Source organism: Callithrix jacchus, chromosome 5, assembly GCF_049354715.1.
Source record: "Callithrix jacchus isolate 240 chromosome 5, calJac240_pri, whole genome shotgun sequence".
In the NCBI taxonomy this organism is placed as follows: domain Eukaryota; kingdom Metazoa; phylum Chordata; class Mammalia; order Primates; family Cebidae; genus Callithrix; species Callithrix jacchus.
Window position 1 is genome coordinate 85,109,167 of NC_133506.1, and position 13,791 is coordinate 85,122,957.

Here is a 13,791-nt window from a genome sequence, read left to right on the forward strand (position 1 = left end):
GCCCGCTGCCTCTGGTGGATGTGCTTCCGCTGCCCCCAGCTATCTTTCTGGGGCTTGCGCGCAAAATCTACAAGCGGAAAAAGTGACCTAAAAAAAAAAGAATACTCACATGCCGGGGAGGAGGCGGGAAAACGGGGAAGGCGGGTGTCGCCGCAGGGAAGGAGCGAACCAGTGTCCAAGGCAGACTGGGATATCAACCAGTTGAAAACTGAGAACTATTATCGAGAGAGCACGGAAGCCCAGAGTGAACAGAAGGAGCAGAAGTCAAGTGAGCTCACTTAGGAAGTTGCAGGATATGACCATTACAACAAACTCATCTTGGCAATATCTGTGACTGTATAGTGAATAATAATTTTGTCTCATTGAGATTTATTCTCATAGAAGGGCATCAAAGGAAGATGAAGAAGGATCCTCAAGGAGCATTTCCAGATTTCTGCCACACAGGAGTTACTCATCCCAAAGTGGCTTTTCTTCATTAAGATGGCCGCTCTGGTTTAGGGATATGTACAGACCTCTTAGTGCCACACACTTGAAAAACATGGCACAAAAGCTGCATGACAAGGAGTCTTCTAATGAGGACGAGATCTTCAACAGGGACACTGGGGACAGCAAAGCCCCAACAGAGAAGACCCCAACTGGAGAGTCTGCTGTTGACAGGGAGGAGAGTGAGGCCCTGCTGTAGGAGAACACTGAGTGACCCCAGCCCACCTCAGGCCTCCTGCAAAATACTTACTTTTCTATTATCAAAGATATAACTAATTCTAGCCATGCAGTATGACATTTAAATGTGTAAATATTTATGCATAAATAACAAGGACCATTGGAAAGAAAAACAGGACTGCAGCCAGCGGCCCACAAATCCACCAGAGGCAGCGGGCAGGGGAAGCACATCCACCAGAGGCAGCAGGCAGTAGGTGCTGTGTACTGTTCAATGAGAGCCATAATGTGATTGTAACTGTCTTCCTCATACTTCGGCTGGCAAATCCAGCTCCTCGTATAATGCCTTCACTCGGGCCACCTTCTCAGCCTCCTTCTGCCTGTAATTTTCTTTCAGGATCTGGCGCTGTTCCAGAGCGGACTGTTGCAGACACTGGACCACCAGCCAGCTGCATTTGTTGTCCTGGATGTCAGTGCCAACTTTGCCAGTCACACTGGGGTCCCCAAAGAGGTCAAGGTAATCATCCTGAATCTGAAAGAACTCTCCCATCTCCAGCAGGATCTTCTTGGCATTGGCATGCTCCTTCTCACCATCAATTCCTGCCATGTACATGGCTGCAGCTACAGGAAGGTAGAAAGAGTAGAAAGCCATCTTGTACTTGACAATGGATTTTTACCTCTTTTCAGTGAATCTGCCGAGATCCACATTGTCCTAGGGGGCTGTGATAAGGTCCAGGGTCTGCCCAATCTCAGTCTGATAGGAACTCTGCAGGAAGAGCTCGATCAGGTTCGGGTAATAGGGCTGCTCCCGGTAGTAGAGCTTCAGCAGGTGGTAGACACATGCTTCCAGAAGGACAGCGTCATTGATGGCATCCAGACCCACACCTGGCTTCTGATACCAGCAGATCTATCCCTGGCGGGTGAGGGATGAATCCATGATGTCATCTGCCACCAGGAAGAAAGCTTGCAGCAGTTCCACACACCAGCCCACAGTCAGGGCCCAGTGGAGACTATCAGCATCCTGTTTCCTTGGCTCCACCAGCTCCCGGAACGCTACTAGCACCGTCAAACCCCAGTGATACTTGCCTCCAATGGCAATATTGAGCCAGGCAATAGCATCTCCTGTCTCTGGGTGCCCCATCTCATCCTCAGTCAGCACCCTAACGATCTGCGAGAAGTGCTGAACTAAATCCTGCTATTCTTGGGCATAAACATCTGATTTCTGGTCTCCATTCATTCTGAGGGAGGAACAAAGGGCTCTGTTCCTGGATGTGGGTTCCTGCTCCCATGTGAGTATTCTTAACAGACTCTCTCAGTCTGGGAAGTAGAGAGACATTCAGTAACTTGGCCAAAGTCATGCGGCTCACAGGACTGAAGCTGAGCATGGATTCCAGCGCTTCCTCTACCCAACCGAGCTGCCTTCTCCTTGTGCCAGGGGATGCTGACCGCCCACTCCCACACAGCTGTGGAGCAGGAACCTCCAGACCGCCTGGAATACCCTCGCTACTGTCAGATACCATGTTAACCCCTACAAGCCCTTCCTCGTCAAAATTCAGGTTGCAGAAAACCTTCCCTGATTCCCTGCAGTCTGTGTTAAGAACACTAGGGTGCACTGCGGTGGCTTCTCTGCATTAACAGTGCAGTGCTCATCGCTGTAAGGGACACATGGTAGGTGCTCAGTAAATAAACAGTCAACCTCAGCTCATTTCTTCCACTCACTCATTGATTCAACACGTGCATGGGACTATTCTTTGAGGAGCCTATACCACTCTCTGCCAGGCACTGTGCCAAGAGCTTTCCATGAGTTATCTCTTGTAATCCTCCCTACAGCCCTGTGAGGAGATGCTTTTATGGTCCACATTTTAAAAACAAGGAGACAGGCTGAATGCCGTGGCTCACACCTGTAATCCCAACACTTTGGGAGGCCAAGGCAGGTGGATCACCTGAGGTCAGGAGTTTGAGACCAACCTGGCCAACATGGTGAAACCCATCTCTAAAAATACAAAAATTAACTGGGCATGGTGGCGAGCGCCTATAATCCCAGCTGCTCTGGAGGCTGAGGCAGGAGAATCCCTTGAATCCAGGAGGCAGAAGTTACAGTGAGCAGAGATCATGCCATTGCTCTCCAGCCTGGGCTACAGAGTGAGAAAAAGAAACAAAGAAGCTCTTTATGCACTGACATATATCAAAGTTTAAGATACCTTGTTTAAAAAGTACAGCTCAGCTGGAGCAGTGGCTCATACCTGTAATCCCCATACTTTCGGAGACCAAGGTGGGTGGATCACCTGAGGCCAGGAGTTTGAGACCAGCTTGGCCAACATGGTAAAACCCCATCTCTACTAAAAATACAAAAATATCTGGGCATGGTGGCAGGTGCCTGTAATCTCAGCTACGCAGAAGGGTGAGGTATGAGAATCGCTTGAACCCAGGAGGTGAAGGTTGTGGTAAGCCTTGATTGCACCACTGTACTCCAGTCTGGCTGACAGAATGAGACTCCGTCTCAAAAAAAAAAAAAAAAAAAAAAAAAATGCAGCTTGACAATGTGGAATGTTTGCCACCATCACTAGTTAAAAAGAAGGTGGGGTTGGAGGATACATGTACATATGTATACTTGCATGTGCCTAGAATGTCTCTGGAAAGATAGACCAGGGATGTGTGAGGATGGTTGTCACTGAGGAGGAGAACTCAAGGAGACTGGTTTTGAGCTGTTATATTTATTTAATTTGTATCTTTTTTTAAAAAAGAACTAAAGCATGTTTGAAGCCCTTTGTCCAACCTCCCTTTCTTCCCTCTCTCTCCTGCTGTAACCACTATTCCTGAATTTGGTGTTTATCTTCCTCTTGAATGTTTTTAAACATAGTACACATTACTACATATGTAATACATGTTACAATATATGGATGTATCCATAGTATATCACATCGTTGTAAATGTTGTATTTTTCATTCTGCAATGTGCTTTTTCATTCAAGATTGTTTAAAATATTCACCCATGTTGGGCTGGGCCCAGTTGCTCACACCTATAATCCCAGCACTTTGGGAGGCCGAGGCAAGTGGATCACCTGAGGTCAAGAGTTCGAGACTAGCCTCACCAACATGGTGAAACCCCATCTCTGCTAAAAAATATAAACATCAACTGGGTGTGGTAGCATATGCCTGTAATCCTAGCTACTCAGGAGGGTGAGTCAGGAGAATAGCTTGAACCTGGGAGGCAGAGGTTGCAGTGAGCCAAGATTGTGCCACCACACTCCAGCCTGGGCCACAGAGCGAGACTTTGTCTCAAAAAAAAGAAAAAAATATATATAGGTGTATGTGTATATATATATATTTACCCATGTTGATACATGTAGCTCTTATCCATCTATTTAAACCAATATGTAGTATTCCATTGATTTAATATACTCCAGCTGATCATTGATCATTCCTCTGTTGATGGACAGTTAGATGAGTTCCTAGTTTTCCGGTCAGTGCATCAGTTCATATTCTTAGGTAGTCCCCTTGCCCACCCATAGGAAAGTTCCTCTAGACCAGTGAGCATCAAACAGTTTTGCTACAGACACTTAGCAGTAAAAATATTTTCAGCATGTACCCCTAATGCACTAATATGTAGCTATTTATGAATTATTTATATGAACTGCTATATCAAATTAGTGTGTCCATCATAAAACATACAAAAAGAGAACTACAAAAAGGAGAGAACTGTTAAAAAATTAAGTAGACTGGGCACGGTGGCTCACACCTGTAATCCCAGCACTTTGGGAGGCCAAGGTGGGTGGATCACTGAGGTCTGAGGTTCGAAACCAGCCTGGCCAACATGGTGAAATCTGGTCTCTACTAAAAATACAAAAATTAGCCAAGCAAGGTGGTGGGCATCTGTAATCTCAACTACTCAGGAGCCTGAAGGAGAATTGCTTGAACCCGAGAGGCAGAGGTTGCAGTGAGCCAAGAACAAGCCACTGCACTCCAGGCCTGGACAACAGAGCAAGACTCTGTCTTTAAAAAAAAAAAAAAAGAAGAAGAAGTAGATAATATAAATATTTATTATTTGTGGTATACCAAAAATCCTTGTAAAAAAATGTAGCTGAAGGTTTTTCATTACTACCTCCACTTATTTATTTTTCTTATCTTTTAATTGTGGTAAAATATAAAATCTGACATCTTTTTTTTTTTTGGTAGAGACAGGATTTTACCATGCTGACCAGGCTGATCTCATACTCCTGGCCTCAAGCAATCCGTCCACCTAAAGTGCTGGGATTACAGCCATAAGCCACCGTGCCCACCCCCCCCTTTTTTTTTTAATTCTTGTCATTGATTTCTAACTTCATTATATTGTGCTTATAGGATATGTTCTGGATGGTGTTGATTCGATGGCACTGGTTGACATTTTGATGGCCTTGCATAAGTCAATTTTTATAATGTTCAATGTGTGGTTGAAATAATATTTTCTAATTGTTGGCTATAAGATTTTATATATGTATGTATGTTAAATTTTATTATATTGTTTAATCTTCAATATGTTACTAATCTTGTTTTATTTTTGTTCCATCTGTCAGTTTTGGGGAAAAGGATGTTAAAATGTCCTGTTGGATTTTTAGATTTTTTAGTCTTCCCTTGAATTTTTGTCAATATCTGCCTTAAATATTTTGAGGTTGTGTTATTAGATTAATGTAAGTACTAGGTTATTATAATTCCTGGTGAATTGTTTCTTTTATTATCAAGGAATGACATCTGAATCCCTAACACAGGCATACTTTGTTTTATTGTGCTTTGCCTCATTGCACTTCCCAGAGATTGTTTTTTTGCAAATTGAAGCTTTGTGGCAACCCTAAGTCAAGCAGCCTATTGGTGCCACTTTTCCTATAGCATGTGCTCACTTTGTGTGTCTGTGTCATGTTTTGGCAATTCTCATAGTACTTCAAGCGTTTTCATTATTATTGTATCTGTTATGGTGATCCATGATCTTTGATGTTACTATTTGAATTGTTTTGGGGTGCTGTAAACTACACCCAGATAAGATGTCAAATTTAATACATTTAATAAATGTTTTGAGTATTCCACTGACTGAATGTTCTCCTGTCTCTCTCCCTCTCCTTGGTGTTTTGTTTTGTTTTGTTTTGTTTTGGGCTGGGATCTTACTCTGTAGTTTCTTGAGGCAGAATCTACTCCCAGTAGAGATGCTGCAAACATTGTTAAAATAACAACAAAAGATTTAGGATATCACATAAACTTAGTTGAGAAAGCAGTGCTAGTGTTTGAGAGAACTGACTCCAATTTTGAAAGAAGTTCTACTGTTAATAAAATGCCATCAAACAGTATCCTATGCTACAGACAGAAGAAAAGTGAAAGAAACAGCCTATCAAACCAGGTGCAGTGCCTCACACCTGTAACCCCAGCACTTTGGGAGGCCAAGGCGGGTGGATCGCCTGAGGTCAGGAGTTCGAGACCAGCCTGGCTAACACAGTGAAACCCTATCTCTACTAAAAATACAAAAATTAGTTGGGCGTGGTGGTGACATTGCCTGTAATCCCAGCTACTCAGGAGGCCAAGGCAGGTGAATCGCTTGAACCTGGGAGGTGGAGGTTGCAGTAAGCCAAGATCGTGACATTGTACTCAAGACTGGGCGACAAGAACAAATCTATGTCTCAAAAAAAAAAAAAAAATCACTATAGCCACCCCAACCTTCAAAACCCACCACCCTAATCAGTCAGTCAGCAGCCATCAACACTGAGGCAAGACCCTCCACCAGCAAAAAGATTGCGACTCACTGAAGGCTCAGATGATCATGAGCAGTTTTTAACAATAAAGCATTTTTAAAGTTTATTTCTTTTCACAGCCCTCTTGCAGGATCAATACATTTTATGGGTGTTTTTTGTTTTGTTTTTATTTTTGTTTTGAGAGACAGAATCTTGCTCTGCTGCCCAGGCTGAATGAAATGCAGTGGCACATTCACAACACTTAATTAAAAATAAAATATTGGCCCGGTCTGGTGGTTCACACTTGTAATCCCAGCACTTTGGGAGACTGAGGATTTCAAGGCCAGGAGTTCAAGGCCAGCCTGGCCAACACAGTGAAACCCCATCTCTACTAAAAATACAAAAATTAGCTGGGTGTTGTGGCAGGTACCTGTAATTCCAGCTACTCGGGAGGCTGGGACAGGAGAATCGCTTGAACCCGGGAGGCAGAGGTTGTAGTGAGCCAGTATTGTGCCACTGCACTCCATCCTGGGTGACAGGGCCAAACTCCATCTCAAAAAAAAAAAGTATTTTAAGTTAAGATGTATGCATTGGTTTTTTTAAACATAATGCTACTGCCTACTTATTAGACTAAAATACAGTGTAAACATAACTTACATAGACTAGGAAACCAGAAAGAATTGTGTGACTCATAAACTTTTGTGACTCATTTTATTATGATGGTCTCAATATCTCTGAGGTATGCCTGTAATTCCTTTTTTTTTTTTTTTGAGATGGAGTTTCGCTCTGTTGCCCAGGCTGAAGTGTAGTGACACAGTCTTGGCCCACCTCAGCCTCCACCTCCCGGGTTCAAACGATTCTCCTGCCTCAAAGCCTCTTGAGTAGCTGGGATTATAGGCATGTGCCACCATGCCCAACTAATTTTGTATTTTTAGTAGAGACGGGGTTTCAGCATATTGATCAGGCTAGTCTCAAACTCATGACCTCAGATGATCCGCCTGCCTCGGCTTCCCAAAGTGCTGGGATTACAGGCATGAGACTTTTTTTTTTTTTTTGAGACCGAGTCTCGCTCTGTTGCCTAGGCTGGAGTGCAGTGCTGAGATCTCAGCTTACAGCAACCTTCACCTCCCGGGTTCAGGGGACTCTCCTGTCTCAGCCTCCGGAGTAGCTAGGATTACAGACATGCACCGCCACGCCCAGCCTCTTTGTCTTTTAAAATCTTGTATGCCAGATGCAGTGGCTCACGCCTGTAATCCCAGCACTTTGGGAGGCCGAGGCAAGTGGCTCACCTGAGGTCAGGAGTTCCAGACCAGCCTGGCCAACATGGTGAAACCCCATCTCTACTAAAAATACAAAAATTAGCTGGGTACAGTGGTGCCCGCATGTAGTCCCAGCTACTTGGGAGGCTGAGGCAGGAAAATTGCTTGAACCTGGACGGGGGAAGTTGCAGTGAGCTGAGATCATGCCATTGCACTCCAGCCTGGCAACAGAGCAAGACTCCGTCTCAAAATAATAACAATAATAATAATAAAGTCTATTGTATCAGATTTTAATATTACTATATTAGTTTTCTTTCTTCATTTTGCCAGCTAAATTAAGAAGCAGTAGACAACAATCTTAAAAACATGGAATCTGAAGTTAGGCTGCTGGGGTTCAAATCCCAGTCTAATACTTTCTGGTTGTGTGATCTCAGTCAAGTTATAATCTCAGTTTTCACTTTTATAAAATGGGGATAGTTACTGCCTACCTCATAGGGTTGTTATAAAGATTAAACTATTTTTAAAGCACACTGAACATCTAGTAAGCACTCCATGTGTATTTGTGAAATAACTATATCTGCATTCCTTTTCAGTCAACTTTTCTGTGTCATTATTTTATCGATATTTCTTAGGTAAACATATAGCTGGACTTCCTTTTTATTCAATTTGAGGTTCTCAGTCTAACATGGAAGTTAAAGGCGATGTTTTTAATTTAAATTTTATTATTATTTTTAGGCAGCTTCTCACTCTGTCATCCAGGCTGGAGTAGCTGGGATTACAAACACACACCACCACACCTGGTTAGTTTTTGCATTTGTATAGAGAAGGGGTTTCACCACCTTGCCTGGGTTGATCTCAAACTCCTGGGCTCAAGCAGTCTGCCTGTCTCCGCCTCCCAAATTGCTGGGATTACAGGCATGAGCTACCACACCTGGCCTAAATTTAAATTTTAGATTTGGGGGTACATGTGCAAGTTTGTTACAAGGGTACATATATTGTGTGATGCTGCAGTTTGGAGTGAGTGTGTGTGTGTGTGTGTGTGTGTGTGTGTGTGTCAGAGTCTCTCTCTATGGCCCAGGCTGGACAGCAGTGGGGCAATCCCAGCTCACTGCAGCCTTGACCTCCTGGGCTCAAGCAACCCTCTCACTTCAGCTTTTCCAATAGCTGGGACCACAGGTGCTCACCTAATGCTCGGCTAATTTTTTATTTTATTTCTTGTAGAGAAGGGCTCTCCCTACGTTGCCCAGGCTGGTCTCAAACCCCTGGGCTCAAGTGATCCTCTTGCCTTGGTCTCCCAAGTGCTGGGATTACAGGCATCAGCCACCACACCTGGCCTGGGCTTCTAGTGGTCCCATCACCCAGACAGTGAACATAATACCCACTTTCCCTTCTGCAGCCTTCTCTCCTTTTGGAGTCCCCAGTGTCTATTGTTCTCATCTTTATGTCCATGTGTATCCAGGGCTTAGCACCCACTTAAAAGTGAGAGCATGCAATATTTGGTTTTCTGTTTCTGTGCTAATTTGCTTAGGAGAATGGCCTCCAGCTGTACTCAAATTGCTGCAAAAGACATGATTTCATTATTTTTTATGGCTGCGTAGTATCCCATGATGTATATGTACCACATTTACTTGATCCAATCCACCATTCATGGGCACGTAGGTTGTTTCCATGTCGTTGCTACTGTGAATAGTGCTGTAATAAACATAGCACAGGTGTCTTTCTGGTAGAATGGTTTGTTTTCCTTTGAGTATATACCAAGTAATGGGATTGCTGGGTCACATGATAGTTCTATTTTTAGTTCTTTGAGAAATCTCCAACTTCCTTCCACAGGGGCTGAACTAATATACATTCTCACCAACAGTATCTAAGCATTACCTTTTCTCCACAATCTCACCAACATCTATAATCTTTTGGCTTTTTAATAGTAGCCATTCTGACTGGTATGAGATGGTATCTCACTGTGGTTTTTTTACATTTCTCTGATGATCAATGCTGTTAGGCAGTTTTTCATGTTTGCTGGCCACTTGTATGTCTTCTTTTAAGAAAAGTCTGTTCATTTTCTTTGCCTACTTTTTTCTTTTTCTTTTCTTTTTTTTTTTTTTTTTTGAGACAAGGTCTTCTTGCTCTGTCACTGAGGCTGGAGTGCAGTGGCATGATCTTGGTTCACTGCAGACTTGACCTTCCTGCCCAAGTGATCCTCCTTCCTCAGCCTCCCAAGTAGCCAGGGCCACAGGCATATGCCACCATGCCTAGCTAATTTTTTAAAAATTTTTGTATAGATGGGGACTCCCTATTTTGCCCAGGCTGATCTTGAACTCCTGAGCTCAAGTAAGCCTCTCACCTTGGCCTCCCAAAGTGCTAGGATTACAGGCATGAGCTATTGCAGCCGGCCTTTACCCACTTTTTAATTGTTTTGTTGTTGTTGTTGTTGTTGTTGTCATTGATTTAAGTTCCTTATGGATTCTGGATATTAGTCCTTTGTCGGATGCATAGTTTGCAAATATTTTCTCCCATTCTGTAGGTTGTTTACTCCACTGATAGTTTCTTTTGCTGTGCAGAAGCTCTTTAATTTAATTAGGTCCCAGTCGTCAATTTTTGGTGGTTTTTTTTTTTTTTTTTTTGTAATTGCTTTTGAGGACTTAAGCTGATATCCAGAGTGTATTTCTTAGGTTTTGTTCCAGAATTTTTTCTTTGATGTCTTACATTTAAGTCTTTAATCCATCTTGAGTTAATTTTGTATCTTGTGAGAGGTAGGGGTCCAGTTTTATTCTTCTGTATATGGTTAACCAGTTTTCCCAGTACCATTTATTGAACAGGGAGTCCTTTCCCCATTGCTTGTGGGTGTACAGCTTTATTTTGGGGTTCTCTATTCTGTTCCATTGGTCTATGTGTCTATTTCCGAGCCACTACCATGTTGTTTTGGTTACTGTAGCCTTGTTTAGTTTGAAGTCAGGGTAATGCGATGCCTCTGACTTTGTTCTTTTTGCTTAAGATTGCTTTGGCTATTCAAGTTCTTTTTTTGTTGTTGTTCTGTATGAATTTTAGCATAGTTTTTTTTCTGATTCTGTGTAAAATGACATTGGTAATTTGACAGGAATAGCACTGAATCTGTAGATTGCTTTGGGCAGTATGGACATTTTAATGATATTGATTCTTCCAATTCATGATCATGGAATGTTTTTCTATTCATTTGTGTTTTTTATTATTTCTTTCAGCAGCAGTGTTTTATAGTTCCTGTAGATATCTTTCACCTCCTTTGTTAGATGATGTATTCCTGGGTATTGTTTTGTGTGTGTGGCTTTTTTTTTTTTTTTTTTTTGAGAGAGCGTGTCACTTTGTCGCCTAGGCTGGAATGCAGTGGCGTGATGTCGACTCACTGCAAGCTTCGCCTCCTGGGTTCAAGTGATCCTCGTGCCTCAGCCACCTGAGTAGCTGGGATTACAGGAATGCACCACCCCACCAGGCTAATTTTTGTATGTTTAGTGGAGACGGGGTTTCACCATATTGTCCAAGCTGGTCTCAAACTCCCGGGCTCAAGTGATCCACCCGCCTTGGCCTCCCAGAGTGCTGGGATTACAGGCGTGAGCCACCGCCTGGCCTTGTGTGTGTGGCTGTTGTACATGGGACTGCATTCTTGATTTGGCTCTCAGCTTGAACTTTATTGATGCATAGAAATACTACTGATTTTTGTGTGTTGATTTTTTTTAATCCTAAAATTTTATTAAAGTCGTTTATTGGTCTAGGAGCCTTTTGGTGGAGTCTTCAGGGTTTTCTAGGTATAGAATCATAACAGTAAAGAGAGATATTTGACTTTCTCTTTACTTTTCTTGCTGATTGCTCTGGCTAGGACTCCCTAAATACATTTATATTTTACAGTATTTTCTTTTTTTAGGGTTGCATAGTGTTACACAGTGTGACTACACCATAATTTATTTAATCTACTGCCTGTTATTAATATTTTGGTTGCTTTTGATCTTTTGGTATTGCAAACAATGCTGTGGCAGATACCTTTATTATACAAATTCTGTCACACATGTGAGTATGTCTAGAATAACTCCTAGAAGTGGGACTGCCAGGTGGAAAGATGTGTACCTTTGTAATTTTGCTCGCTAGTGCCAAATTGCCTCAGATAGGAAATCTGGTACAACCCCCACGTAAGGCAATTTGGCACTATCTAGTAAAGTTGATCTTCATCTGTCTGTTAAGTGGAAAATGGTTTGTCTGTTTGTTTTTGAGATAGAGTCTTGTTCAGTCACCCAGGTGTCCCCCAGGCAGGAACGCAATGGCACAATCCCGTTTCACTGCAGCCTCTGCCTCCCAGCTTCGAGTGATTCTCTTGCCTCAGCCTCCCAAGTAGCTGGGATTACAGGCAGGTGCCACCAAACCCAGCTAATTTTTTTTTTTTTTTGTATTTTTAGTAGAGATTGGATTTCACCATATTGGCCAGGCTGGTCTTGAACTTCTGACCTCAAGTGATCCTCCTGCTTCAGCCTCCCAAACTGCTGGGATCACAGGCGTGAGCCACCATGCCTGGCCCAAAATATAGTGACTTTAAACAGCACTAATCATTTATTCTCTCTTGTTTTTGTGGGTCTGGAACTGGGGAGCAGTTGGTCTAGGCCTTTCCGGCATGGATTCTCTTGTGAGTTGCAGTCATCTGAAAGCTTGACTGGGGTTGAAAAGATGGGCTTGCAGGAAGCCACAATCCCTTGTGTGGAAATTGGTGCAGGCTACTAGTCGGAAAGTTCAGTTCCTCTTCATGTGAGCCTCTCCACAAGCATATTTGAGTGTCCTCACGTAATGACTGCTGGCTTCCCCAAGAACCGGTGATCCAAAAAGCAGCCTCAGAAATCACACATTATCATTTCCTCAATATTCTATTGGTAACATGGCCCTATTTAATGTGAGTGTGACTACCAGGAGGGAAGGATCATTGCAGGCCATCTTGGAGACTGGCTATTACAATGTGGGTATTTTCACGTGTGTGTGTGTGTGTGTGTGTGTGTGTGTGTGTATTTTAGAGATGGGTTTTGCTATTTGTTACAGGCTGGCCTCAAACTCCTGGGCTCAAGTAATCCTCCCACCTCACTCCCTCAAGCAGCTGACTACAGATATGTGCTTCTACACCCAGACTAAATTTACATTTATAGGGATGGGCACAGTGGCTCATGCCTGTAATCCCAGCATTTCAGGAGGCCAAGTTGAGAAGATCGCTTGAGCCCAGGAGTTCAAGACAGCCTGGGGTACATAGTGAAACCCCCATCTCTATACAATTTTTTTTACAAAATTAGCTGGAAGTGGTGGCACACATATATAGTACTAGTTACTCCTCCCAGGTTGGGAGGGCAGAAGATCTCTTGAGCCCCAGGTCAAAGCTGCATTGAACTGTGATTGTGTCACTGCAGGCCACAGACAGAGTGAGACTCTGTCTCAAAAACAAAACACCAGGCTGGGTGCGGTGGTTCACACCTGTAATCCCAGCACTTTGGGAGGCTGAGTCAGGCAGATCACCTGAGATCAGCAGTTCAAGACCAGCCTGACCAACATGGTGAAACCCCATCTCTACTAAAAATATAAAAATTAGCCGGGCACGGTGACACTCACCTGTAATCCCAGCTACTCAGGAGGCTGAGGCAGGAGAATCGTTTGAACCCAGGAGATAAAGGTAGAAGTGAGCCGAGATTGCGCCACTGTACTCCAGCCTAGACAGCAGAGCAAGACTCCATCTCAAAAAAATAAAATAACACCAAAACAACAACAAAAACCAAAACAAAACAACAAAGAAATTGGATTATTATCATTTCTGTTTCTGCATATTCCACTGAAAATTTATAAGAAAATGAGAGTGAAAATAGAAAGGTAGTGGTTACAGTGAGCCAAGATTGCGCCACTGCACTCCAGCCTGGGTGACAGAGCGAGACTCCCTCTAAAAAAAGTAAATAAATAAATAAAAGTTAAAAATATCACTCTGATTGCTGTATGGAGAATGGATTATATGGAGGGGAAGTAGGAAGCTACTCAAGAGTAGAAGTGAAGAATTGACTGCAGTACTTTAGGCAAGAAATGATAGTGCTTGAACTAGGGTAGTGGTGGTCTGATTCCAGATATACTTTGTAAGCAGAGTTAGTAGGATTTGTTCTTGGAGTGGGGATGGGCATAAGAAAAAGTACTAAAAGATAACTT

General features: G+C 43.1%; 1 protein-coding gene and 1 pseudogene across 8 annotated transcripts in view; one reads left to right on the forward strand and one right to left on the reverse strand.

Annotated features, from left to right (window-relative positions):
* The window catches only part of MEIOC (meiosis specific with coiled-coil domain), a 38,173-nt gene extending 34,600 nt beyond the window's left edge, over positions 1 to 3,573 (forward strand). For all 7 annotated transcript variants that reach the window (XM_078373305.1, XM_017972420.5, XM_078373304.1 and 4 more), the window contains one exon: positions 1,055 to 3,573. The gene's annotated coding sequence lies outside the window, so the exon portion shown is untranslated. The remainder of the gene's footprint in view (positions 1 to 1,054) is intronic.
* On the reverse strand, positions 110 to 1,829 carry LOC100397502 (farnesyl pyrophosphate synthase pseudogene; annotated as a pseudogene). The gene has a single exon (XR_013535626.1). The product of XR_013535626.1 is annotated as a farnesyl pyrophosphate synthase pseudogene (transcript).
* Positions 3,574 to 13,791: the final 10,218 nt, after the last annotated feature.